The sequence below is a fragment of the Canis lupus genome, chromosome 5 (genome assembly GCF_011100685.1).
Source record: "Canis lupus familiaris isolate Mischka breed German Shepherd chromosome 5, alternate assembly UU_Cfam_GSD_1.0, whole genome shotgun sequence".
Lineage (NCBI taxonomy): Eukaryota > Metazoa > Chordata > Mammalia > Carnivora > Canidae > Canis > Canis lupus.
Window position 1 is genome coordinate 89,213,968 of NC_049226.1, and position 24,682 is coordinate 89,238,649.

A 24,682-nucleotide genomic window follows, 5' to 3' on the forward strand; every position below is an offset into this window, starting at 1 on the left:
CCAATGTCCTGATGGACAATAGATGCTCAATAAAGAACAATCATTAGTATTACTTATATTGTCAGTCCCTCAAAGTTAACTCTAAAGTTAGATGGGGGCATATATAAAATATCGAAAAAATAAATACGAGGAACCCGGTTTCCACCGAGTAGCAGTACATGTCAAGGCTAGCTCGTTAGTAGAAGTATCGGAATTCCAGAATAAGGCTCATTCCTAGACCTGAGTCCTTAGAAAACAGGTTATCTCCGTGGCCTTTCCCACTGGGAGAACATTGACCATAAGAACAGTTGGCGTAAGAGAGGTGGTGTGGGCCTTTCCGTGGATGCAAGTTATAGTGTCATTGCACAGAATCCCTATCTCGTATGTAATCAGGGAAAGCAAGCACACTGCACGGTCCGAGTGGGTCCAGTTTCCACGAGTCAGCGTACCCTTTACCCCGTGATGACCTCAAGAGAATAAACTTCCTATATCTGTGTGAACCACTCTGAAACCAAGCCACAGGGGGGAGTGGGAGCAGTGCATTGACTTTAAGCTTTTTGATTCAACTGTGAGAAACTTGGTCTAGAAAAAACGTCTCTATCAAATTAGACCCTTTGCTCACCAAAGAGCACTCGTTGAGCCAAATTAAATGCATAGAGTACACGCTGGGAACGCACGCCGTCTTGAGAACCAAGTGCCATACATTGTACTTTTTCCTTCAGTTAAATAACAGTCCGGGTCCCTAATGATATCAGCACATTGAACAACTAGAACTGCAAACACAGACAATAGGGTGGGGTGAGGGATTGGGATGAAGCTACTGAGGACCTTGTTATATCATTGATTCATGGAGTCCACAGATAGCAAATCGTTATTTTGCAACCTGATGGATCTGCAAGGCTCGTACGACAAAGATCTTTTAAGCAGTAGGATTGATGCTTTAAGTTGGGAGGCAGTATATCAATAGGGTCAGTGTGACAATATGATTTATTCAAATATGATGCTACTGCAAGCGGTCAGCGTCTACATTCCGGGAGAAACGGCAGGTATTCTTTGTGTGTAGGTTCCCCACAGAAACCCTGTTTGAGACGTTTCATTATTTATTGTTGCTTTTTAGAGATGAAAGGAGCCAATTTATTACCTTCCACGATCAGCTCCAACTGGTAAGGGAAGGTAGGGACCTACAGCAAAAATCAATTGGTTAATAAAATAGTTAATTGACTAAGTGCTCACTCTGATGGGCTGAGAGTGCAGGCGGTGCGCAGCCCAGGTAAGGACGCTGAATTAAGATGGGGCTGGCAGCACTTAATAAAAACCTGCCGTGTAGATAGAAATTAATGCTGGAAAGACATCTGCATTTATTATACTGCAGAGTGGGAGCAAATTAAAGCAGCTCAATTAGGCCTTTGTCTTAATGTGCTCCACGTAGGGCCACTTGCGGCTGGCACAGCAGTTACAGGAAATTCTAAAAATCATTGTTTCTCAAACTACAAAAATCCATTATTACATATTTCACATTCTAATATGGCATATGAAATAGAAACTGGGACAAATTAGCTAAGAATACTCTAAATTTTTAGAAATCATGTTTTTATTACAGATAGATGGTGAGGAGGTGGGTGTTAGGCGTGCTGCGGTGAAATTTCCATTCAGGAAAGATTTACAAATTTATTTATTTATTTTTTTGGTAAAATGAGAGCATCTCTGCAAATAACAACTGACTTGGCCTCCTGGTGCATTACTGGCCATACCATAGCAATATGAGTGACTTTTTCCTAAGAACATAAAAATGCTAAATTATCAGGAGTTCTGTGGCATTTTTTTTAACCATGTCTGTGATTTTTAGTTTTCATATCAGCTTTATTGTGGTAAAATTTACATATGATAAGATTCACTAATTGTGGTGTACAATTTGAGTTTTTAAATAATATTACTGAGGTATGATTGGCATAGAATGAGCTGCATATACTTAAAGTATACGCGTGGATACAAGTTCACCGCTAAAACCACGATCACAATTAAGTGCACAAGCCTCTCACTCACCGCCGGGCGTTTCCTCGTCCCTTAGGTGGTCGCAGCTGCGGCCTCGCACCCTACCCCACCCCATCCCCAGTCAATTCCCAACCTACCTTCTATCACTAGAGGTGAGGTCTGTATTTCTAGAATTTGAAATAAAATCGTAGAGTATGTGGTCTTTGCTGGGCTTCTCTCACAGCATAATTATTGAAGAGTCACCATGTTGCTGAGCGCGTCAATAGTTCACTTCTTTTCATTGCAGAGGAGCAGCTCATGCTGGGAATATGCAGCATGACCTTTGTTCATTCATCTGGGTGGACCTCTGGGTTTTGGGTTTTGGCTTTTTTTTTAGGATTTTGACTATTACAAATACAACTGCCATGAACATTTGAGTGTAAGTCTTTGGGTACACACTTTCATTTCTTCTGTGCAAACACTGAGGAATGAAATGGCTGGGTCACATAGAAACTACACGTTTAATTACTTTAAAAGAATGTTCAAAATGTTTTTCCAGTGTGGTTACATGTTGCCATCAGCAGCCTATGAGAGTGGAAGGTGCCCACCTTCTGGCCAGCTTTGGGCAATAACATCCCACTGTGGTTGGATTTCTCTAATGATTAATGGTATCGGGCATCTTTTCATAGTATCATTTGACATTCATATACGTTCTTTCATAAACAGTTTGTTTAATTTTTCCCCATTTGTACTGAGTTCTTTGTTTTGATATTACTGAGTCTCGAGAGTTTTTTATACGTTCTGGATACAAGTCCTTAATTTAAGTATGAGATTTTTCAATTATTTTCCCCCTGTCTGGATCATCTTTTTTATTCTCTTAATGGTGCCTTTCAAAGAGCAGAAGTTTTGAATTTTGACAAGGTCTAAATTATCATTTTTAAATTTTATGGGTCATAATTTTGGTGTTGAATCTTTGCCTGACCCAATGTCACAATGATTTCTTCCTACCTTTGTTTTTCTAAAAGTGCTATGGTCTTAAATTTTACATTTAAACAATAAATAAATAAATAAATAAATAAATAAATAAATAAATAAATCTATGATGCCTTTGGAGTAAGTTTTTATATTTGGTGCAAGATGTGGACCATAGTTAAAAATAAATTGACCATATGCATGTGGGTCTATTTTTAGACTTTATTCTGGTCAGTTGATCTACTTATCTACCATAAAGACAGTGCCGTACTGTCTACGCTTTTGTAGATTTATGAAATAAGTGTTAAAGTCAAGTAAAAGCCTCCCAATATGTTGTTCCTCAAAATTCCTTTGGCTAGTCTAGGTCCTCAATTTTTTCATTTAAATTTTAGGATATGTATATCAAAAAATTTTTTTTAAGAAAATAGCCTGCTGGGATATAAGATTGTAATGCATCTATTGATCAGTTTGGGGGAAATTGTCATTGTCTATATTGAATTTTTCAATCCACTTATTTAATTCATCTTTATTTCAGCAATGTTTTGTAGTTTTCAGGGTATATAGGTCTTTAAAATTTTTTGTCATATTTATCCTGAAATTCATACTTCTGATGCTATTGCAAGTTGTTTTGGTTTTTTATCTCAGTTTCTGATTCACTGCTAATACATAATAATATAGCTGATTTTTGCATAGTGATCCTCTATCCTGAAACTTTGTTAAACTCACTTATTAGTGCCCTTCATTTTTTCATGGATTCCATCCAATTTTCTCCATAAATAGCAATGTCTTTGGCAAGAAAAAACAATTTTACTTCTTCCTTTCCAATATGGGTAGCTCTTTAAAAATTCTTGCTTTATTCCACTGGTTAGATCCACCATACACTGTTAAATAGAAGTGTTGAGATCAAACATTCTTGCCTTGTTCCTGATTCAAGGGGAAAGTATTTGGACTTTCACCATTAATTATTAAGGAAGTTGAGCAAGTTCTGGTTTCAAGTTTGATTCTTGTCTTAACAGGAATGGACATTGGATTATTTCAAATGCTTTTTTGTATCTCTTGAAGTGATCACTCCCCCCATTTTTCCACCCTCCCCCACCCCCAGTTCTTAATAAAATAAATTCTAGCAATTTATTTCTAAATATTAATTCAACCTAGCACTCTTGGAATAAACCTCACTTAGTCATAATGTATTATACTTTTTATATCTTGTTGGATTCAATTTGGTAAAATGTTAAGAATTTTTAATTGTGTATTCATGGGAGATATTACTTTGCAGCTTTTTTCTCTTGTATTGACTTTTTCTGGGTTTGTGGTAGGCATAATGCTGGCCTCGCAGACTGTGCTGGAACATTTTTCTTCTTCACATTTCTAAAAGAGCTTGTGTAGAATTTGTATTATTTCTTCCTTAAGTATTTGATAGAATTCTCCAGTGAAACCATCTGGGCCTTGAGTATTCTTTGTGAAAATGTTTTTCCTACAAATTCTATTTCTTTCATAAATACAGGTTAATTCTAGTTATTTCTTCTTGAATGAACTTTGGTAGTTTGTGTTCTTCCAAAGAATGTGTCCACTTCTTCTAGTTTGTCAAATTTATAGTCATAAAGGTATTCATAATATTTATTTTCTGTTTAATATGTGTAGTAATATCTGCAGTGAGCCCATTCTCCTATTCTTGATAAGACACTAGTAATTTGTGTGTTCTTGCTTTTTTTCCTGATCGTAAAAGTTTATCACTTTTTTTTAAGATTCTGCCCTTTTATTCTTAGAGACACAGAGAGAGAGAAGCAGAAACACAGGCAGAGGGAGAAGCAGGCTCCATGCAGAGAGCCGGAAGCGGGACTCGATCCCAGGACCCCAGGATCACGCCCTGAGCCGAAGGCAGACACTTAACTGCTGAGCCACCCAGGCATCCCTCACCTTTGCTTTTGAAAGACAGTTTAGCTAGGCAAGAATTCTGAGTTGATAAGTTTTTTTTTTTTTTTTTTTACTTTCCATCATCAATGTGAAGTCATTGCTTTACTATCTTTTAGCTTGCATTGTTTTCAATGAGAAATCTATATCTATCCTTATTTTTGTTTCTTTATGAATGTTCTTTATCTGGCTTCTTTTAAGATTTTTGTTTTCCTCTTTGTCACTTTGTTTTGAGCAATTTTTGATTATTATATGCGATGGTATATATGTTTTCTGTGTTTGGAGTTTATTGAACCTCTTGGTACTATGACTTTAGAATTTTTATCATGTATATATTTGAAGTCCCAGAAAGCAAGATAAGACATAAAGCTATTTGAAGAAATAATGGCCACAATTATATAGATATATTTATTTACAAATTTATTTTTGGGGGTGCCTGGGTGGCTCAGTCAGTTAAGCATCTGCCTTCAGCTTGGGTCATGATCCCAGAGTCCTGAGATCAAGCCCTGCCTTCGGCTCCCTCCTCAGCAAGGAGCTTGCTTCTCCCTCTCCTCCCCTGCTTGTGGTCTCTCTATATATATCAAATAACTAAAGTTTTTTAAAGGTTTATTTTTATATATGAATATAAATAATAATATATAGATATTCTTGAAATTTTCCCACAGCTCACAAAGGCACTTTTTTATAGCTTTTTTTCTCCATGTATCACTTTGCATAGTTTATATTACTATATCTTTGAGTGCACTAATATTTTCTTTCAAAATTTCTAATCTACTATGAATCCCATCCATTTATTTCAAACACTGTAATTTTTATCTCTAAATGTTTAAATTTCACTTTTATATCTTCCATGTCTTTACTTAATATGTTTAATCTTTCTAATAGTTTCTTAAACATGTGGAATATAGTTATACTTTTCTATTTATGTCTTTGTCTACTAATTATGTCTTGTCACCACCAATTATGGGAGTATTTTCCTGGTTTTTGTCATTTTGTTTTGTTTTATTTTGTTTTGATGCCTGGTAATTTTTAATTGGATGCCAAACTGTGAATTTTACCTTTTATGGTGCTATTTTTTGTATTCCTATAAACACTCTAAAACTGTTTTGAGACATAGTTAAATTTCTTGGAAATAGCCTGATACTTTTGAGTCTTGCTCCAGTACATCAATTATACCACACTAACAAAAAGAGATAAATAAGAAATATCTACCAAGTTAGAAGCTTTGGGAAATTTCATGTGATCTAGAGGAGAAAAGATAGGCCCTACAAAGTTTCAGCACTTTGCTATCTAAATAAAACTTTAGGGATCCAGTGGTCAAGAACATGCTGGAATATCCCTTCCACATTAAAGGATAGATTATTGTATCTTATATCTCACTCCACAATGAAGGAAGCACATCACCTAGTGGATCTCTTTGGGTCTGAGAGTCAGTATTTTCATTATTTAGGAATAGTACTTTTATCCATATATCAAGTATCACAGAAGACTGTCATCTTTGAATGAGTACCAGAGCATGAAAGGACTGTGCAGAAGGCCCAAGCTGCAGTGCAAAAACTCTGCCCCCTAGAATATTTGACGCAGGAGAACATATGGTTTTAGAGGTATCAGGAATGAAAAAAATGCTGGGTGGAGTTTCTGACAAGCCCAAAAGTAAAAAATCACAGCAGAAGCCTTCACATTTCTGGAGTAGAAGCATGCCATCTGAAACAAATAATTATATACCTTTAAAAAAAAAAGTCGTGGCATGCTTCTAGGCCCTAGTAGAGACAAAAAGTGCCTGAAGATGGTGCAACACTGTCCATACAGCCAGAACTGTCCATAAAGAGTTCTGTTAATCATGCATTCAATTTGACCCACAAAGTTTTATGCTGAGACAAGCTAAACAACAATGCATTGCAGTATGGAAATGATACATTCAGGATTGAGCATAAACTGATCCAGAATGCACAAACAAGCTACCCATCCAGCAATTCAGCCTTTTTGGAGTGTATTAGTGCTTTGGTTCAAGACCAACAGTCATAGGGGGTTTCCACTATGACCAGCTGAATCTGATAATCAATACAGTTTAAATGTGATAAAATAGGATAACTATTAATGGTTATCAAATTGTAAAAAGTTTTTTTTTAATGTGCAATTTTGATAATTTGTGAAGAGAATCCTATGAAAATAACTGAATCAATGCTCACAGTAAATTAATCTAAACTTTTGACAAAGATTTCAGTAGAAAGGGAAAAATTGTAACATTCCAGACTGATGTAGAGGCACCACTTATGTGTCAGAACCTTTGCTAGGCACTTGGCATCTATTATCTCATTGAATCTATAAAATAAATCCTAAGAGGCCATCATTACCACTCATTTGAAGGTAAAGAAGTTCATGTTCAAAGAAAGTAAGCAACCCGTCTAAATATACACCGAATGTTGTTTACTTGGAAGGAAAACTCTATCTGCCTTCAAAATAAATGTTTCCTCTATACCGTTCTTGTTGATAATGCAAGAATAGTCAAAATGCAGTACGATGAGACTGTTCTATAATAGCAAGTAGAGAGCTTATTGCAGAAGCACTTCACAGGGGCAGAAAAAGGACCCTTAAGACTAAATCCCGAACTCACTAGTAAACATTAGCTTGGGCACAGATTCTGACACCAACAGAAAGGAGCCCCGCAGTCATCAAACAGGACTGATGGTCACTGGACTCCTGGTGACACTGGACTCCTGGCCAAAGTGGTGACTGCATCGTGCTTCTTGAGAATCCTGCCAGTGAAGGCATGTCTGATGCACGTGTGCTTGTATTCTGGTACCTCATTGGAATATAGCCCCATATTTGTTTCTTTTATGGTCCAGTTTCCATATGTGGGCTCTGCCTCTGCCTATGTACATATACATATATATACTTAGTGCACTATCCTATACAGAGATACACATATATACCATATGCTATTCACTAGTTGACATCGAGATATAATAAATTATACATAATAAATAATGTAAATAAATTATGCATACACACATCCTTACACAGTTTAATTGGGGGGAGGGCTATTTCACTGCGTTCTAAGGCTTTCCCATTGCCACTCCAGCCCCCATTCTTCTCCTCCAATCACACTAACAAACACTGTAGATGAATCTTTGACAGATAATTGACTATTTTAGGATTAACGTTGTGACTTTTTTATATGTGTGTGTTTCCCAGAGAACATAGAGCCCTCAATGAGTGACTTGGTTTAATGCATGTTTTTAGATCAAAATTAAAGATTTTCACTCTAGATTATGAAGTTATCATATCTATGTGATCATGGAACTTTAAAATTGAGAACTTTCGTATAGACGATTCAGTACAATTCTCATACAATTTTTTATGATCATGGAGATCTTAAATGTAACTGATTTGTACAAGATCACAGAACCAGGTGGTGGAGGAACCAATTCTGTAAATAAATATTAAGCAAGTACCTGCTATGTTACAAAGACCTAACTCAGAACTGTGTTCAAAATACGTCAGAACTAGTTTTCAGGGATCCCCGGGTGGCTCAGCGGTTTAGCACCTGCCTTTGGCCCAGGGCGTGATCCTGGGGTCCTGGGATCAAGTCCCGCATCGGGCTCCCTGCAGGGAGCCTGCTCCTCCCTCTGCCTGTGTCTCTGCCTCTCTCTCTCTCTCTCATGAATAAATAAAATCTTAAAAAAAAGGACTAGTTTTCAATTACTCTTACTATAATATAAGCCACATGAGATTTTGTTCTGTTCACTTCTGTATCACCAGCAAATTGAACAGTGTCTGGCATCTGAATATATGATGAATATTTGAAGAATAAGCTGATGCACCATCAATCTTTACCTACATAAATATCATTTGGTGATCTACAAGTTACTTAAAACTCTTACCACTTCATCTTTGGGAATGTCAGTGACTACAATTCACAGATTGTAGAAATCTGATCAAGTATGTTTGTCTTGCTCATAAAAGTGCCATATGTACGGGGAGAAGAGTTTCAGGTGTGTGTGCTTTGTGATTGCATTCAACATAAGCAAGAGTTTGTTCCTCTTTTTAAAAATATGTTCATGCTTAGGGTGGATTTTTTTGTGTTTCCTTCCCTTGTTTGGGCACAGTGCAAACACAGCCAGAATCTATAATTGGCCGGGCTATTGCTGAGCTCTCACTTACCCAATGGAACATCAGCTTTATGAAAGCAGGTTTGCTTTTCATGTTCACAGTCGTGTGTTGAGTTTTCTAAAATGAGGCTCTTGCAAGCCATTATCAATGAGAAATAATAAAAGGCTAGTGGAGACCAGGTTTGCATTGCTTCTTTTTAAGGCTTTTTACAAAGGTATACTTGGGAATGATGTTTTTCAAAATCCTGTCCTGACAAGTTAAGTACTAGCAGTTCTTTGTTGAAAGAAAGATCTTTCATCTTTTTTTTTTTTTTTTCTTTTTAGGAAAGTTTCTTTCCACTGAGATAGCCTTCTTTGGTCTGTAAAACAGATATTGTATGGCAGGCAGAAATTCACAGATTCACTCCCCACCACCACCCTTTATTCTGAACATAGGAAAATTGTTAGCTATACATACTCCTTGAGTCTGAAAACAAGCCACATTCTTTACGTTTAATAATACTAATTCATCACAAACATTTCCTGAGTGCCTAACATCTGCAAAGGGGCTGCACAGAAGTGTATAAGGCTGCATCAACCCTCAAAATTATGGTGTATATACAGTGGAAATGACTTTGACTGCCTGCTTTTTACATTCCAAACACTGAGTGAACCCCTGACATTATATAATTTACTATTCCAAAACCCCCATAAATTAGGCATTAAGATTCTTACTCTTAAAAAGGTAAGTAGGACTTTGTGAAATTAAATAGCTTTCCAAAGTCACATAGAAGACCGTATACTCTGATTTCAAACTAGTCTTCTTGCCCACATTCCTCTTGCTCTTTCTGCTCTAACAGATTATTTAAACTTGAGAACAACCCTATTTTTAAAAAAAAAAAAATTTATTTTTCCATGAGAGACACAGAGAGAGAGGCAGAGACACAGGCAGAGGGAGAAGCAGGCTCCATGCAGGGAGCCCGACGTGGGACTCTATCCCGGGACCCCAGGATCACGCCCCTGGGCTGAAGGCAGGTGCTAAACCGCTGAGCCACTGGAGCTACGCAAAGAAAATTTTTAAATAAAGATTTGACTGGCAAGATGTTAGATGCCCTGATGAGAAAGGAAACAGTGCCTACAGCCAAGCAACCTCCAGGGCCCTGTGTTCTGATTTGTAGAGTGAAGAAGTTGCTCTGTCTGTAGTTTTCGATCTGGGGACCTCAGAGCCCTACCTTGTAGGTACTCAGAGGTATGGGAGCAAACCAAATGATACTGCACTTGGAGCCCACCATTCTCATTCATCCACTCTATCATATACCTGCACACCAAGCATTTGCACCTTTATCAGTTTGATACGCTGAATTTCTGCTCAGGATTTTCTTTAAAGAAAATATCCCAAATTCTAACAATAAATTTTTAAAAATCAAGCCTGATAGCCACTTGACTCTGAAATTTTTAGAGTCTAAGTCCTCTTCTGAGTCTATAATTCTAAGGCCCATAGAAGTAGTAAAATGTGTCTGGTGCAGTAATCACAAATTCATATTCCTTCAGGGGCCAGACAGGACCAATAAACTTATGAAAAATAAATAGAAACAAAAAAAAATAAACGTGGTTTAAGTTGATAGAGGTAATGCTCTTTTGTGGCAATGTGAGAGTATATGCATTACTTAAAAAAAATTAAACAAGATTTTTTGCATCTTTACCACTGTGCTGACAAACAAGTGTGTATCTCTAAAGATGTGACTTAATCTCAGAAGCACTAGAATGAGAAGCTGTCCAATAAGATCTCTGGGTTGTAAAAACCGTGAAGGGAAAGATTATGTTCCTATTAATCATCTAGGTTGAACGGGCAGCATTACTATTTCATTCAAGAAGAACTCAAAAATAAGATTTAAAATTCAACTACAGTTTGTGAACTTTTGCTCAGATGTCCACACTGGGGAAGGCTTAGGGCACAGACCAAACCCAAACACGTGGGAAACTTATGGCCTCTCATTGCCTTCAATCTCCTCGTGCGTGAAACGGATTCCAAGGTTCCCAGCTCTATCTACCGTTACCGTCGTGCAGCCTGTGGGATCTGTCTGCCCAGTTGGGATCCTGTGTAGGTCATTTTCAAATACTAGGTCGTAGACTCTCCATATTGTCTTTTGCTAGGGGTGAGGTATGAGCACGTGACACCCATGGCGAGCACGCGCACACACACACAGACATGAAGTGGATATGGTGAGACTTAATTCCTGCTGCTCATTGTTCACTGCATCAAAGGGAGCCTGCCAGCCACTTCTCTGTGAATGCACGAGTCTCAGAGCAGGGTCAAGAAGAGCCTTCTTCCTCTGGCTCTCAGCATTAGCTGTCTTATGTTTGACACCTCGTGCTGAGAGGACTTACTTGGCTGGAAGCTCTGCACTAACTCGGCTCAGTCTGATGAGCCACTTGGAAGAACCAACTTGAGGCTGTCTTGAAACTGCAAAAAGAGCCAGAGGGTCAGTGTAGTCAGTTTGTAAAGAATCAACCTGGCTAATGAAGGGGCCAGGAAAGTCCAACTCACCAGGGTAAAGCTGTCCTTGGATCCTGCAGGGGGAAGGAATTAGCACTTTTGTTTTACAACAAATGTGCTCAGTAAGTCGGAATCTCCTCTCTTGTCCATTCCACTTTATCCCACCTTGGAATGGCAGACGTTTGCCCAGAGCACCAAAGGACGGATCGGATCATCCTGAGGCATTAAGGTAGAATGGCCTTCGAGGAACAAGGAGACCAGAGCTGTGGACACGAGAGTGTCATAAGCCTGTTTCAGAAGGGCCCACGTGGGAAGCGTCGGACAATACGTCTCACTATCGCTACTCCTAGAGCTTTGTGGCACTTACAGCGAAAGTGTTTCGCAGCGTTCTTGGTTCATGCTAAGTGCTTAGTAACTGTTGGTTATAATTTGTTCTCAATACTACTATCATCGGAAGAAATAGCCTTAATAACACGTTAACAAAATGTTTTATAATGCTTATCATGACTCTAGAGTGCTTGACATACAGTAAACAATTTAATCCACACATAATCCGATAAGGTAGATACTCTGTCCGACAGAAACCAAGGTAGAGAGAGGTGAAACCACATGCTCGAGATTATCCAACTGATACACGGGTAGTGAAAGTTCAGAACCACGGCCTTGTGCTCCTGCATGTAGGTTCTGATCACCAGGCCTTACTGTCTCTCCGGATCTTCAGCGGCCAGGAGTGCCACTCTAAGAAGCGGCAGCCTCATTCTTTCTCTCATAAGAAGCTACTTATGGTTTTGAGAGAATTGAAATGGCCAGACCATGCCACAGCAGAAGAACCACTAGTGAGCAGAACTACGGGCTTCAGAATCTTGTAGGAGGCCACTAAGTTGGGCAAGAGAAGGCAGTGATGAGAGGGAAACAGGAGAGAGAGACACAACAGAACTGATGCAACCGATGTGAGGAGTGAGAGATAGAGGAGAATCTCAGCTCTGAAGCTTAGACTCGGTGCAAACGGAAGGAGTCGGAACTACTGTCCTCATTCCTCCAAAAATGAGAACTGGGGAAATAATCACAATTAAAGAACTTAAGCGAAGTGGAAGTTCTAAAAGGGTACCATGCACTGAAATGAAAATACTGAGTAAAAAGTAATTATCACTTTTTTAAAAAGTGACTTGAGTATCAACACTTCTGTTCAATTCTATGGGGGAGGAGGCTATAGCTAAGGAAATAAGGCAAAAAAAAAAAAAAAAAAAAAACTCAAAAGGCATAAGGACTGGAAATGATAAAATAAAACTGTCACTTTTCACAAATACCATATATAATTTGGGTGTATATAACATATATATTTGTTTCACAAATAACGCCTATAATTTATAGGAGAAATATAAGTGAATGTTACAAAATTAGTGAATGTTAAAAAATAAAGTGGATGTAGCAAAATGGTGGTTAATAAGGTCAATACATAAAAATCAGACAGTAACAAAAATAGAAAAGTGAATTTGTACAATGATATGATTTATAATTGCTTCAAAAATAATAAATACCTAAAGATAAATCTAACAAAAGATGTATAAGATCATCACACTAAAATATTATTGAGAGAAATTAGAGAAAATATAAAGAAATTGCAGATAAGCAATGTTCAGGGACTAGAGTTTTCAATACTATTAAGACAAAATTCTCCCCAGATAAATTTATGAATTGATTCTAATCCCAAATAAAATTCAAGGTGTGTTTGTATGTGTGTATGAAAGAGAGAGAGAGGGAGGATGTGCATGGAAATTGACAAAGGACAGTGCTGGAGGATTTATCAATTTACCAGAACGGAGAGGTTTTGCATATCAAAATCTATGATATAGTCATTAAAACAATGCTGTACTGGTACAAAATTAGACAAATTAACCAATGGAATAGAATATCAAAAAACAGACCTACACATCATCATTTGTTTTCTGGGCATGTTTATATAATACAGTGGGAAAAGAAGAGCCAATGATTCATGCTGGACCACTTAGATATCCATAAAGGAAAAAAATTAACTTTAGCTCCTACCTCATACCATAACAAAAGCTGATTCCAACTAGAGTGTAGGCATCCATTTACATGAAAAAAAAATCAATAAACCTTTAGTAAAAAAATACAAGGAAAACTTCATTACTTTGGGAAAAGCATGTATTTCTTTAAAAAAAAAACCCATATTCCTCATCATAAAGGGAAAAAAAGACATTAAATTAAAATTAAGAAGTTTGGTTCACCAAGAGACACCACATGAATGTAACAAGGCAAGCCACAGACTGAATAAAATATTTATAATACATACATGATAGATTGAACAATATGCCTCAAAAAATATGTACAAATTCTTACCCCTGATACTATGAATATAATGTTATTTGGAAATAGAATATTTGATGATAAAATTACATTAAGGATCTTGAGATGAGATCATCCTGAATTTAGAGTCCAGCATCCAAAGCCCCGTACTAGATCTATGACCAGTGTCCACGTACGAGAAGTGAGAGGGAGATTCCAGACAAAGACACTCAGGGGAGAAGCCCATGTGAAGTGTTACGTGCAGATGGAGCCAGAGATTGGAGTCGTGGAGCCCTAGGCCAAGGAATGCCCCCGGCCACCAGAAACTGCAAGAGGCAAGGAAGGAACCTCCACCTAGAGCCTCCAGAGGGAGCACAGGTCTGCCGATACAGATGCCCGCCCTCTACTACTGAGAGAAAAATTTTCTGTTGTTTTAAGATATAGAGTTTGTGTGATTTGTTACAGCAGCCCTGTAACAACATGACTTGCAAAGGACTTCTATTCAAAGTATATGTTCTGTTAGATGTATCCTTAAGAGGCAAAGAACCAATAAAAAAAAAAATGGGCAAAATACTTGAACAAGAAATTCACCTAAGATGGTATTCAAGTGGCCAGTAAACATATAAAAAGATGCTCAACTGGGACGCCTGGTTGCCTCACTCAGTTAAGCATTTGACTTTTGATTTTGGCCCAGGTCAGGATCTCAGGGTTGTGAGACAGAGCTCAGGGAATCTGCTTGGGATTCCCTCTCTCTATCCCTCTGCCCCTCCCCCGGCTCATGCCTTCGAGCTCACTCCCCCTCTCAAATAAAGAAATAGATCTTAAAAAAAAAAAAAAAAAAAAAAGATGCTTAAGTTCTTTTGTCAAAGGAAAAATTAAAATTACAATTGAAATGTGATAAAACTACACTGGACCAGAATGGCACAAATTAAAATGGCAGGCAATAGAAATGCTCAATACGTACCTACTCTATCACTTGGCAATCCCACTCTACTGGGCATTTCACATCACTTCTCTATCCTCGTGGTAATCCTGTGAGGCATGTGCATCCACTTTGCATATATAGATAAAGGGGGTTCAGATGATGTGAAGGCCTAGGACCCATGCCCATGTCCTTCTCACTTGACCAGGCCTGTACTGTACACAAGATTCTTTCTCAGAGAACACACGAGACGTTTGGGACCACAGATCTGGAGAAAGTAAAAAGTCCCAGAGGTGGAAGAAATAAAGCCAGAAAAATACACAGTGTATGAAGTGAGAATAAAAATCATAAAAATTCTTTTTTCCTGGAGGAAATCTCTAGAATTACATTGCCCATGCCCCTACTTCACAAAACACTCACATCACTCACGTGGCTAACTAGCAGAAAAGCCAGGCTAAATTCCAGATTCTCTGGTTCCCACCCCATGCGTTTGCTTTCAGTCTATATGCTCTTCCAATCCTCTTTCTCCCCAACATCTGTACCTTGATTAAGTACCTACTTACACAGAATTGTCATAAAAATTTCCCCGTGCATTTGTCAAGATGGACGCTGACAGGAAGCCAGTGTTCTAATTCCATCAGCCACTCAGCAATCAAATTTGATAGATTATATGTGGAGGTGATTGTTTGCTAGTTACTCAGTAGTGGTTATAGTATAATGATTCCATCTGACCAAAGGGCTTTGTTCTTCCCTGCCTGGGATGCCTCTCTGTCTTGTACACTTTTCCTATAACAAGTAGTATCACCGGATCTCGGAGTGCTTTTAAAACATCACACTACTCTGAGGCATTTTCATTGCATTTCTGTGGACTATTTAAATCTCTTCTAAGTTTGTCATAAATTGAGGTGATCCAACAGTTCCAACTAGAAGGATAAAGTCTAGCCCAGTGGGGGAGCCATTAAACCTCCTTGCAAGTCAGCAAAAGCAAAAGTGACAGACTGGTAGCAATTTAAAATTACTCTGAGACCACAACTGCCAATTAAAATAGACTTTCATGGTAACAGATGAACATCTGGTATCTTCCATTTGGAAAGAAAAATTAAAAAGAGTTTACATTTCTTAGTAGTGAGAAACCGAGATATAAGCCCGCAATGTTTTAGTTTGGGCTTTGCTTAAATTATATATTCTTTCATTATGACTGCCAACAGTACAATGTTTCCTTTTTTGTTGTTTTTTTTTTAATAGCCACAAAACATTCATAACAAAACAAACTAGGCAAAAGTCAGAATCCATGATTCATTCATAGTCATTCTAAAAGCTGCACATTATCCTCCTCTCATCCCCTGCAAAAATAGATTTGGAGGAGATTATCCGAAAGATGCTATTTTGATGGAATGTATGTGATCTGAATTCTACAAAGGCATTCCTGGAAAAGGACTCTCAGATAGGAGATGAAAAGAAAGAGAGAGAGAGAGAGGAGGGGAAGTAGGGAGGGAAGAAGAGGAAGGAGAGTTGGAGGAAGGGAGGAGAAGGCAGAGAGCGAGGAGAAGACACACTTGTGTAAGCACACGTGCACACACACACCTAGACTCCTCATGATTGGAGCTTGACCCTTACTTTATGCTCGTAACTCCTTATATGCGACCAAACTTTTATCAACATGGAGATTCTTTAGTAAGTTGTACTTGATTAGAGGAAACCACACCAAGAATTATCTTACCTTTTCAGCTGAGGATTCCAGGATAACTAATAACCCACTTAGAGAAGTATGTCTATGTTCAAATGTTACATCTTTTGAGAAATCTGCTGTTACTGCCTCAATTCACCCATGGCATCCATGCAGGAAGTACCACTCACCCATGCCTCCAGTGTAGTAATTCGTACTGAATCATATAACTTATTGTCATGTGTTCCCAAACAAGCTTTGACGTATTTCTACTTCTTATCCATGACCCCAACTAGTACCCAAGACAGAAATGACACCAAATAAAATTTCAATGACCAAATGAATAAATGCTATCATGAAAATCCAGTGGAAATATTACCCGGAAGTGAACTTCGGTCATTTCTGCCAATCAGTTACTAGTTGATTTCTCTGATTTTACACGTAAAACTCAATTTCTCCTCATGCTCAAAAACCTCTATTTTCCAGATTGTAATAATGTCGCTCTGCGACAGATGGTGACTACACCTATTGTGGTGAGTACTGAGTAATATACAGAATCGTCGAATCACTGTTATAACACCCAAAACTAATATAACCCTGTATGTTAGTTATAGTTCAATAAGTAAGTAATAACCTATTTCCTATTTTTCCACTTCTTTAATGACGTGTGGCCTAGGTAAGTTCGGTAGTACTCGTAGGAAGCATTACTGACACGTCCTCGTCACACGTGTAATTTACGATGGACTCCTCTCCTCCAGAGTAGCTAGACTTCACCCATCTTAGGGAGAGACAATCTCCCCTACACCTTTTGCTCACCCTCTGGTCCACAACACTTTCTGATGTCATTTCCTTCCCAGACACACAATCCACCTGTCTTTATTTTGCTCCGTAGGCTCACACTGGTTTGCAAGCCCGTGTTGAGATGAGGAGACAAGCTCTGTGAACTAGAGGAAGGAAAAGCAGAACTTCTGTGATGTGAAAGTCCGTGTGGCTGGCCCCGTGCAGCCAGTCTATGAAGTTAAATTACATCCCATCACTCTTATCTTTGTGTATGGTGATATGAAAATGTGGAGAGTGTAGGTAATTTTTCTACACATGAAGGTCTTGAAGATCTGTCTTTTAGTGAAGAGAAAATAGGTACGAAAACTATCTGCCTCTATCCAGACCGTAAGCTTATTTACTTCATATCAAATCACATCAGATTGTCCGCTCATGATTGTTATGTGCCCAGTACAGGATTTTCCTAAGCTGACCCACCTATAAACTTTACCTTCCCATCACCTCCTTCAAGAAAAACACAAAATTATGATGTCAATAGGTATGATCATATATTATCAATTTCTCCATTTTTTTTTTTTTTTTTTTTTTTTTTTAGGTAAGAAAGCTGAAGACCAGAGAACGTCTGCAGCTTGCCTGGTGTCACACAGCTAGTAAATGGCCAAGAGATGACTCAATCACCAGTTCCATCTGAGCTCCATAACGCACGCTCTAACCATTACGCCTTTTCTCTTTATTATCTGAACCACTCATGCAAGATTTTTTTAATTTTTTTAATAAATTCATTTTTTATTGGTGTTCAATTTGCCAACATATAGAATAACACCCAGTACTCATCCCGTCAAATGCCCCCCTCACTGCCCGTCACCCAGTCACCCCCACCCCCCACCCACCTCCCCTTCCACCACCCCTAGTTCGTTTCCATGCAAGATATTTATAGCGCCAAAAATTGCCCAACACGGACAGACCCTACCTTCAGGAATATACTGTAGGGATCTGTTATACAAAACACACACAGTTAAAGGTTTAGCCATTCTACATCACTAATTGGTAGGTAGCCAACAAAACACTGGAGGTAAAACTAGTCCAATCTCTTGGTTTTACCCAAAAAGAAATCAGGGTCCTGAAAGAGCGAGTGATTTCCTCGTCTCTCCAGCAAGTGGTGCTAGAAACAAAACACAGCCTGGTGTCTGTCAACAGGTCCGGTCCTCATGCTGCCACCCTACTCTGCCTCTCAATAATTGCTGCCCCTATCATTATTTTGTCGATATCAGAATGGCCTTCATTTAATCATTTGACAAAGCTTCTATGGTGCCTTATATGCCAGGCCTTGGGATCACTTCTAGGGGAGGCAGACATAAGACACGTTCCCAATTCATATTCAACAACGCCCACCCCTCTCTCCCCCCGCCCCACAAACGGAGAAGAGGTCAGCCTTTGTGAATTAGGCAAACGATACGCACACTCACTTCTTGGTTGTTAAAGAGACTTCCCATTTTTGATTTGGCCTCTTGCCTCCTGCCTATTGCCTTCCTTTTCATTCTCTCTGGCCAGCGTGATTAGGTTATATGAAGCTGAGCTAATCCTGTTAGTGCTGGGATGACTTTTCTCACACTTACGTGTCCCATAGCTCTTAGAAAGTCAAAAGGAATTACTGGGCATTGAATTCACCTTGCCAGAAAGATGACAAACGGGGGGAGGGAGGAAATGGAAGCGTGGATGCCCAGCTGACCTGTTCTTTAACCTCCCCCCCTGGAAGCCATTCGTCCCTCTGTGTGTGTCGGTGAAGGCCAGAGGCTTATGCCCTTGAGACACAAAGAGAGCAAAGTTGACGTCAGCTGTTTCTTCCTGAGCAAACATTCCACTAATTCCACAGCCAGACAGCTTGCAAAATTGCCTTTGTAGGACTGCTGAGGTCTCCTTTCCCGTCAAGTTCACTTTGTATTCATTCAGCAAAGATGCACCTACCACAGAGTGCACCGGGAGACACGGTGTCAGAGTCGTGGTGAGCCCACTTCATGGATGATTAGCATTCTCTGACCCAGCCACCATTTTCAATCACTTGCAACTACAGACTTCTGGCTGCAGCAATTACTTCTATCCTTCAAAACCTTCTCCTTCTCAACAACATCAGAGTAACTTTGTTAAAGCGTCTGCTTCAGAGGGCGCCTTGCCTGGAGCAGCTCTCTTTGACCATGGTCTAATCGAAATATGCATATCCTACATACAGTCCCCAGAAATCTGGATTCTGCACCTACCAGCATCTGTCCAATTAAGAATCGCTGAATGAGATGAGTGCCCTTGTCTGTTTGATTCCCAATCTAAAGTAGAATTCAACAAATTAATTCATTTGATTTTTATTGAGCATCTACCATGTCCCAGGCGTTGTGTTAGACCAGGGCTCCTCAAAGCAGAGTCAACAACACCTGACACTTGCTAGAAATGTAAGCTCTCAGACATCGCCCCAGACCTACTGAATCAGAGCCTCCTGGAGCAGACATCCAGGATTCTGTGGTTTAATGGGCCCTGCAGGTGATTCACGTCAACAGTCGAGGCGTAATGCGGTAAACTACATGTAGCCCAATGCCAGTGGGAAGGCTGTGTGGCCCCTGAGATGTCGATACAACTGTTGAAGCCTGGAGTCCATGGCACGCGTATGCTAGCTTGCTAGAGTTGCCGGGATTATCAGACTAAGTGGCTTAAACAACACAAGTTTACTGTCTTGAAGTTCCCGAGGCTGGAATCTCGAGATCAAAATGTCACCAAGGTTGCCTCCTGATAACTTCACGGGAAAGCTCCGTTCTCATCCTCACTCCTTGGTTTGTAGATGACTGTCTTCTTCCCATATCTCTCCAGATCCCCTTCCCTCTCTGCATATCACTACCTAAATTTCCCCTTTCCATAAGGACACCCGTCACATCCGATTAGGGCCCACTTACCCTAATGACTCCATTTTACTTGAATACCTCTGTGAAGACCCTAGTTCCAGGTAAGGTCACTTTCTGAATTACTAGAAGTTATAGGACCTCAACATATGAATCTGGGGAGCAGGAGGTAGGGTGCAATTCAACCCATAGCACTGGGGCATTCCTGTATTATTTTACGGATAGTCAGCTTTGGGGTAACACTGGCTTTTGCTATCACACACAGCCCCGTCATGCTGGGCATGATACTAATCCATCTCTCTGGGTCCCATGTGAACTCTAACAACGCCAAGTTTTCAGTGGGTTTTGGTAGATTTTACTGTATCCTCAAGGTCATTGTCATGGGGAGAGAAGTGTTACTCATGGCTGAGCATCTGCCCCTACTTTCCTCTTCTCACTCCCTCTTCCATTCTTGACCCAATTCTTTACGCACAAACTCTTTGCCAGCTGCTGTACTAACTACGGATGATGGTAGAGACGGAAGAGAAACTGCCGTGTCCCCTCTCATGTGCGTTGAAAGGCTGTGCTCTAATGATATCTGCCCCCCAGTTTAAGATAATATGGTTATAATCAGTATAACATTTGCTTCTGATTTCCTTTAAAATTCTTGGTGCAGACGTTGTTCATTATGCCACTCATTCCAAAAACCACATTGTTCCTGATGCAATTGGTTTGTGGCCTTCTGACTTTTAGAGGCTCAAATGTTGTGAATGATCATGAGTTTCTTTATGAGCAGCTGAGATGTAAATCACATAATCTATCACAGCTCTATTAATCTCTATTGTCAGGGGCTGACTTTCATCTTTTTTGGACATTGATCTTTTATTACTAGTTCATTAGATGCATTGCCAATGTTAATATCAGCTTTTGGGGAGGCAGGGATTGTGATATAAGAAAATACATAGAGCACACTAAACACTCATTCATTTACTAATCAAGCAGCATCTTGTATCAAGCATAACACCTCGAACTTTAAATGCCCCAACAAGACTCAAGTCACCCCTTTGAACCCTACCCTCATCCTTGCCTTTCCCAATAAATGGCACCACCAACCTGCAGGCATTAGTACAAGTTTCTCACCTTTCCTTCGCTGCCCACATCCAATCCATCAGCACACGTGTCCAATATTACCTCAAAAATAGATCCTAAATCAAGTCACTTCTCTCAGCCTGCGTATTCTTGGCAGCCACATTTATTGACCAAGTATCTGAAACATCTCCTGGCTGTTCCATCTCAACTTGCAATCCTCATCTTATTTTATTTTTTAAATATTTTATTTATTTATTAATGAGAGAGAGAGGGAGGCAGAGACACAGGCAGAGGGAGAAACAGGCTCCGTGCCGGGAGCCCGACACGGGACTTGATCCCGGGACTCCAGGATCACGCCCTGGGCCAAAGGCAGGCGCCAATCCACTGAGCCACCCAGGGATCCCCTCATCTTTCCATTGTCAAGCACAACTGCTAAAGTAGACTTTTTAAAGTTTAAAACACGTCACTTTTCTAGGTAGTCTTCCAATGCTTTCTTAGTGTATTTCAAATAAAATCCAAACTCTGTACCTTAATTTACAAAACTACACACATTTTTTCGCATCCTGACTTCATCTTGGGCAATGTTCATTAGGCCAGATACAGTGTCCAATTCCTCAACAAGGAATGTCACCTCTGCTCGTCATATTAGTGCTTTGGCATAGTGGTTGATAGACAAAACACTAGGGATGAGGATTTAATAAAATGAAAGAATTTTCCCAAGAGCACGTAGCTGGCAAATTCTACAACTGGGACTCATACCCGGTTTATGGTACATACTACATTCCAGACGCTGGACCGAGTCCTTAGACATATTTACTTATTTGGTATTGATATTAGCTCTGTGGGGTAAGTATTACCACCTTCATTGGTGAGTAAGGAAACTGAGACTCAAAGAAGTTTAGTAACTAGCTTATGGCCACACAGCCAGTAAATGGCGGGGATTTGAACCTAAGCAGGTGGCCCCTAGTTCATGCTGTTAGAACTTTACATACTGTCACTGTCTCACTACCACTTGGATTCTCTACACTCCAGCCTCCTTATCTTTAAAATGAAGTCAAGCTACCTCCCTTACAAAGTTGTTTAAGGATTAAAGGAAGGATGTATACATGAAATTCAAAAAAATTAAAAACAAGTTCCATTTAATCACTATAGTGAGAGGGAGTCTGGCCCAGGGCTCAAGTGTGTGAGATAAAATAAGAAATAGAAGCTTCCATGCTTGACAGTAGATTAAGACGGGGTGAAGGAAATAGAAATAACATCATCAAGAAGATAAATACAGATTCATGAAAAATGCATTTGCATCAATAACCCTGGGGATCAGGGTAGTCAAACTGAAGACACAGATGACGTAAAGTCCAATTTCTTAAATATACTGAGCCCAAAGCAATTTGGTGGAAGTGAGATCATAATTCCACAATGTTCATTTTCACCCCTTCTGTGTCCTTTTCCACTGCATTCAAAACCCAGCCTTCTCAACACAAGCCTAGCAGCCAGAAGAGTGGTGTGATCCCCGGAGGAGGCCACTTGGCATCTGACTCCGAACGGTGCAAAGTCCACGTCCTGCTGTCTTTCACAGTTTTATTTGGAGATGATTCACAGGATGGCTCCTGTGGTTCCTGGTGCAGCCAGGGGACACAAAAGTGGCAATCTGACTTACGAGAAAATTAATTTTTCTAAGTCGGCAACTCCCATGACCAGTCAGGGTTCTACACCCCCATCCTCAGCTGCACTCCATGAACTACAGACCGGAAAAGACAAAACTATTTTAACGATTTCTGTTCCTCAAAACGTCCTGCAGCAGGTGTTAGTAGCAAAAATGAATGAAGTATTCGTGTCAATGTTTTTGTAGTTGCCAAAGGGTCCCCTCTCTTGGTCTCCCTTGCCCACTCTATACCGACCTTCCATTTCTCTAACTCTCCAGGTTCCATTCTAGCCTAGGGACTTGAACACGTGTTTCTCCTCCCTGGAATGATGCCTGTCTTGCTTGTTAGGGGGTGAATTGTGCCCCCCTCCTTCCCAGGCAAATTCATATATTGAAGTCCTAACCCCACTCCTTGAGAATGCAACCTCATTGGAGAGAAGGCCATCGCAGAGGTAATCAAATTAACAGGAGGTCATTAGGTGGCTCCTAATCCCAAATGACTAATGTCTATATAAAAGAAGGAAATGTGGGCAGAGGCAGACACACACACAGAAGACAAGGTGAAGAGACACAGGACGAAGTGGCCATCCACAAACCAAGGAATGCCGGCAGCTGCCAAAAGCTAGGAAGCCCGGAACAGATCCTTCTCCAGGGCCTTCAGACGGAGTGAGGCCCAGCCGACACCTTGATCATAGACGCCTGGCCTTCAGAACTATGACACAATAAAGTCCAGTTGTTCTAAGCCACCCCGTTGGGGGTACTTTGTTACAGCAGCCCTAGCCAACCCATTTACTGATCTTTAAATAGCTGCCTTCTTCTAATCCGTCAGCCTAAGTGTGGCATCCTCTGGCCGTCCTCCCCGAGGTACCTCTGATGTTCTTACGCCTCCACCTCTTTGTCTACTTCAAAGTGCTGAGCACAGTGGATACCTATTCAACCTCCCTCAGGTGCTCTCTCCCTCTCCGTGTGTGTATCTGCGTCTGTGTGCGTCTTCCACGTGCAATATAAATCTCATCAGAGAAGGAACCATAATTTCCCTGTTAACATTTATATTCCAACCATCTGGCATAGGGTCTGGCACATAGTAGTTGCTAAAGAAATAAACATAAATATGTTTCTTAAATATTAAATATTTCCATAAATAAAATAAATGGAGAAGAACCTGGAAACAAAAACTCAATTTAAAAAAAATAAAAGCGTAAATGCAAGTCATACCTTGTAAGACATGCCCTACAAGATTGGTGAGTTTGTCCCATCAGAATGTTATTTAAAAATATGGCGCCTGCAGAAAGCCGCCCCAAACTCTTGATAAGATATAAGATCCTTCCTCTTCTCTTGCCATTAAGCATTTCAGGACTTTTTGACTCCTGTTACATTTTACCAGACTAGCAAGTTTGTAGGGAGCCGCTCAATATTCATTTGGAGCCTCTGGGAAGCCTTGCTAAGGCAGGCCCCATAGGCTTCTTCCTTCCTAGGTGGAAAAGAATTGATCAAACAGAAGAGTGCTTCATGAGATGTCCAGGAGGTGAAGGGAATAGGAGAAAAGCTTGGCTGTGTTATTTGCCAGCCCCTGCTGGCACCTTCATGCCTGGAAAATCACCATTAGGGAAGAAAAACTTATAAAAACGGCCTCTCGTTGCCTATAGCTCAAAGGTCAGAATTGAATAAATGTTAATACCGCACAGAAAATTGCCTCTGAAAACTTCTCTCCTCCCAGATCTATATCCAACATGCAAATGCACTAGTGCCTTATTTTTCCATCTTAGCTCCTGAGGGTTATAGATGTCTCACTTTCGTGCCAACAATGGTGAGAATCTTGATCTTAGACTACAACTCTGGATCCCACAGTTTAAAAGGCACGTGACCCAAACGGGACGCAATCAGAGGAAGGGCATAGGTAAGGTTACAGACGCAAAGGTAGGGAAACGAACTAGGGGTGGGAGAGGGGAGGGGGGTGGGGGTGACCGGATGACGGGCACTGAGGGGGGCACTTG